Genomic DNA, 5,745 nt, shown 5'->3' on the forward strand with positions numbered 1-5,745 from the left:
GTGGACATGAATCTAAAAGGATATTGTGATCTTGACAAGGGGGATCACTGGATTCCTCTTTAAATGTGCTATGCTCTTGGCTTTCAATGGGATCATCAGAAAGGATGGAAGGGATATTTTGACCCTACGTAAGGAGTAGAATGTCAAAAGGATTTTGGATAGAATGAAAAATGATAGGGTGGTCATCATGGGTGTCTAGGGAGATGAGATCCTGGTCAACAATTGGATTGGATGATAAGGTTTTAAGATCTTGATATGTATTTGTGTTAGGACTCTTTTATTCATTATCTAAATTATCCTCTTGACATGGGGTTGGACTTTGAACATTGGTGGTTGAATTTGGCAAGGAATCAACGCTTTGACATGAGGGAGATGGACTTTGTATGGGATCTTCTGCAATGGGTGGTGGCAATGATGTGCATGGTATCATTGGGTCTAGCATTTCTAAAACATGGCAGCGACTCGCATCATGAATTGGATTGGCATGGAGATCTATTGTGGACAACCCTTGGGGAATTTCATCTTTAGGTTTATCATTTGATGGGGATGATATGGAAGGTTCTTGCGAAGCTTCAAAAGGTATAGGAATAGATGTCACTAGAGAGTCAATTTTTTTATGATAGGTTGATCCATTTCTAGACATAGGTGTATGACTTTGATCTTTCTCAAAAAAATCACTTAGGGCTCTCTTTAATAGTTGTGTAAAAGATTCACCTTTCTTTGGAGATGCATTTGAATCCTTGCGAGGTTTTGACATGATTGGGTTTTTATTTTGGATTTGTTTGAAAGTGATTTGGCTTTTATTTGGTGCTACATTTTTTTTTTGGACCTTGTTGAGTTGGTTTGACATGTTTGAAACTTGGCCTAATGTGAGTAACGACTTTGTTTTTTGAATGTTTGGTTGAAATTGTTGATAGTGGTTTGTTGACTGAGTTGGATATTGATGCTTGACAATTGGTTGAACCAATTGTTTAAATTGTATGTTTGGTTGGATATATTGTTGAAATTGCACCATTTGATGTATTGATTGTGTATGTTAGACCATTGGTTGTGTTGGTTGAATAATTGGTTGAACATTTTGTTGAAATTGGAAAATTGGTTGTGTTGGTTGTAAATGTTGGACCATTAGATGTTGTTGGATCATTGGTCATTGATTCAAAATTTGATTGAATGGATTTTGATCAAATGAGATTTGATGGATTTGGTTGAATGAGGTTTGATTTGGAACTTGGTCAAAGTTTGTGCTCTTTGCTTGAAATTGTTTCATTGTCTCTATTTGTGAAAGGAGAGCAGGTATGTCTGATTTTTCAATGAGATCCTTCACATCAACTTGCTCAAGGTGTGTATTTGAACTTTGAAAGTTTGGAAGTGTTTTCATCATTTGGGATCTAATCTTGTAACTATTTTTTGCTTTTTGTTCTACAATCTCTCTTTCTTGAGCTAGTTTTTCCTCTATTTTTTATATTTGGACACTTAAATCATCATGATAAGTTTGATCCAAGTTTTGAGATATGTAGAAATTGGATTGAAATGATTGATTGTTCAATTGTGACGACATGGCTTCATAAGAAGGTTAGGACCTCATTTCAACAAACATGTCACTATGCAATGCAACTAATGGAATTGACAAATGCAACTTAAGAGGATAACAATGCAACTTATGTTTTTGGACTCTTTGAATTTTTTGAATGATAATGATATGCAACTAAGGGCAATCTTAAAAGATGATAATTAAATCTAGGGGAAAAATGCAACCTATATTTTTTTGTTGTTTTGAAGATTTGGACAAACTTTAAATACAACCCTAAAGATGTGACCCTTAGGAAATTGATATGAATTCAAGACCTTAAAAGGACAAAGGACAAAATGAGGTTGATGACAAAAGGACAAATGTTGGACAAGGTCAAGACTCTCTAATAATGACATAGGGTTTAATCTAGAAATATAAATTTTCAAGTTTGGAAAAACCAAATTTTGAGACTATTATGTAAAAGGACAATGATAATGACAATGACTTAGGGATATGAACCCAAAATATGATATAAAAATGATGTCAAGATGTGTTATGACTTTGAGATATGAAATGATATGACAAGATCAAGATAAGACAAGACTAGGGTTTGGACTATGCAATGATAAAGCCAATTTGATATGGATATGTGAGGACCAATGAATGCAACCTAGGCCAACACATAATTTTAGTATGACAAAGATAATGCAAGATGCAACCTAGGCCAAGACTTAGTATGGGTATGACAAGGATAATGCAAGATGCAACCTAGGTGAAAAGATATCTTAGGTATGGCAATGGAAGGATGACTTAGGGAAATGACTTTTTAACCTAAGTGCAAAATGAGGACACTAAAATGAAAGGGACTAAAATGGAAAATAATGCCTATGGGTTTTAAGACCTAAGGTTTGAACTATGCAAAACCTAACCTAAGTGACATGAATTTTGAAACAAGGATTCCCAATGTTTTGGCAAGCCATGTTCAAATGTAGGATGAATACTTGGACAAAATTTGGACCTTTGTTTGGACTTTGTTTTGATTTTAAACTTGTGTTTGACTTGCTGGAATTTGTTTCAACTTTAATAACCAAGGTTGTTTATGACCACTTGTGAGAATTATTTTTAATTCAAACTTTAACAAGCATAGAAGACAAGATGTTTGTTTGACTTTTACCCAAGACAATCATGTACCTTCAACAACAAATCATATGGATAGCAAGGAAAATAGTCATTGGATCTCACTTGGTTTCCTAGCTACACCTACTCAAAGCAGATACTTAGATGCTTGACCCCACTAGCTCAACTCCATGGCACTCACTTCTTCGGGACAGCCAGGCATCAGTTCCCATGAAAACTCCTCATGGTTAACTTTGTATCTCTACTAAAAGTCGTAAATTGTGTGAGATGACATTAGAGGTCCGACCTCTAATACCAATGACTAGAAGATTTTTGGTCTTTAACCACAAAAGGTTCTAGTCAGGGCATCCGTTCGGGTGGGCATAGATCCGACAAATTTAATCATCGCTATGCCATTCAAGCAGCCATTTCTACAACTTTCATTGCAGCCACAGTTATTTAGAATGGGTTGGAAGAGATTGGCCTTAACCCGTCATCACTTTGGGTCATTCCCTCTCTCCAATGCCTATGCAAAATGCAAGGCAAATCGAGAGGTAGGCCCACTTCTAAAAGTAAAAACACACAAATGAAACAAAATCAAGCATGGCAAACATGGTGTTCATTAACTGTAGAAAATCGAAGTGTGCAACTACTCTAAAATATCACAATCACATTTTGATAGGGTTCTTTGATCGCATCCTACACAAAAGAAATTAGTAGTTTAAATGAAATCTTTTACCCATGAATGCCAATATGCTACACAAATAATCAATAAAATGTCCAATTTATACCCCTACTTAGAAATCTAGATGAAGATTGTGGGGTTAATTTTAACACCTTATGAATTGAAATGAGAATTTGTTGTTCATTTAGTCCCCTAATTAGACTATGTGATGATTCATTTTGAAACCCTTAGTAGATTGTAATGAGAGATTGTTGTTGATTGACCCCCTAATTAAGCTATGTGAGGAATTGTTATTCATTCAAACCTCCTTGTTATCACTATTTAAAAAATGGATATTCTTGTTCCATAATTGGCTAAAAGTCTACAAAAAATTGAGTCTAGTATGGCCTTGTTGCCTCTAGTTGTCTTAGGTCAGAAGAGGGTTTAAGGTTTGAGTTCTAACCCTTCCAGTTTTTGAGAAAAATCCTTATGTTTTGATTTCGCGTTACTTTTATCACTTAAAGAAGGGTCAATCTATCATGAGAAGTGTCCCCTCATTAGTTATTTCCCTAGGCGGTCCCTTAAATTTTTTAAATTTATGCGCCTTTACTTTACCTTGTTCTAATGTTTGTCAGGCCCTGTAAGTATTGTGAAACTCTTTGTTAATCTAGTGATTTTCATTGTTTCGTTAAGCGAAGTTGCTAGCAGGCTAATGTTCGTGAAATAGCGAAAGGCATAGGCGGACCTGACTAGGTGGATTGATTGTCAGATAAAAGAACTACATCTTGATTATGATCCAACAGCTCGCATTGATTCGCTAGCCTGAGATGCACATGGTATATGTCCTGCGAAATAGCAAAAGACTTAGTGGGTCCCAGAGACGAGCGGCTTTCCTTGGTTAAAGGGTGATCAGGTTGGAAAAGGATCAACGGCTCACGTTGATTCATGACTAGAAGATGCATGTGTCCTACCCTTCATAAATTAGTGAAAAGGTGGTGGGCCCATGTGAGGTGGTCGTAGGAAAGGATAAACGATAGGCAAGTTCCTGAGATCTAACGGCCCACGTGGATTTGCGAAGACAAGATGATCGCGGGTTAGCCATTGCAAAATGGCAAAAGACAGGTGGCAATCACATGAAGGCATGACATGGCAGGGCAGATGGTGTGTTTCATGGAGTAAAGAGTGGCCTGTCAAGTACACGTGGCTCTAAAGGGTAGTTGAGGGCCCACTTTGGTTCAACCGGCAGTTATGTGGAAAATAGTGGAGTAAAGCACGTGGTGGTTTCAGAATGGAACCCAATGGAACTTCTTGGGAAAATGGTCAACTACCACTTGGCATTCGTTAACCGGTGACAAGGTGATGCAAGTGATCTCCAAGAATAAAGGGCCCACTTGAAAGGTTTGAAGCCTGTTAAAAGATATTCATCTCGTGGTCTATCCAACGGTCATCGTTGTTTCGTGGCCCGAAGATGCCTGCAGCTTAGTCTCTACGAAATGGCAAAAACCGTTAGCCATCAAGGTGAGGCGTGGTTAGTTAGTGAGACTAACAGTCATTGTTGGAGTTAAAGACCAGGAAGTTAGAGCTTGATCTAATGGCTAGCATGGCTTCGTGAAGGAAAAGTGTACGAGTGTTAAAGCCCACAAAATAGCGAAAAGAAGGTAGGGCCCGACACTAACACAAAAAGATCAGACGGAGATAAAGGTAGTGTAAGTTCTTGTAATCCAACAGCCAGCGTTGCTTTGTGAAAGAAAAGTGCAAATGTTTTATGTTCTGCAAAATAGCAAAAGAGCGAAACAGAGAAAATACTCAGAGAAGTTATGACCCGTTGGAGCCTATTTTTGAATTCAGTTTGTGAATTCAATTTTGAGGTGATGGCCGAAGCATGCAAGATTAACTTCTAAAATTCAATGCCAACTTGCCCTATTAGAGTCCACATCAACTTGAATGTTAGCATCATTTCATCGAAGTCTTTTGCAGAGCAATTGGTGTGGAGCAGTTTTCTTTAGGCGAATAATAGGTTTTTGTGTTGTTTCTTGATAATTCTGGTCTAATTTTAGTTCTTGTTGTGTGAATTATTTCATTAGAGGTCTGTGCTAGTTTCAATTGGTATAGTTGCATATTCAAGATGGCACCAAGAAGGGAGTTGATAGGAAAAGTGAATTACCAGGAAAGGAACATTTGTGATGATTTTTTAGAATAGTTAACCATGTCTACTAATGCCAGGGCTAAGGCCAAAGAATTAGTACCAAAGAACCCTCGTCTAAGAATTGGGGATGGCCTGTATGATAAAGGTAATTGGTTAAGGGATCTAGAAATAGGGATGTCAAGTTTAGGATTGTTCAAAGTAGGCTTTGGTCAAAGACATTCCCTTGCCCCTTTGAATAGCATATGGGAACTGGATGTAGGGAAGCTTGTGGTCCCTAGTGTATTCATGGATGTAGATTTGTTGACCCTA

This window comes from Cryptomeria japonica, chromosome 11 (assembly GCF_030272615.1).
Source record: "Cryptomeria japonica chromosome 11, Sugi_1.0, whole genome shotgun sequence".
Classification (NCBI taxonomy): domain Eukaryota; kingdom Viridiplantae; phylum Streptophyta; class Pinopsida; order Cupressales; family Cupressaceae; genus Cryptomeria; species Cryptomeria japonica.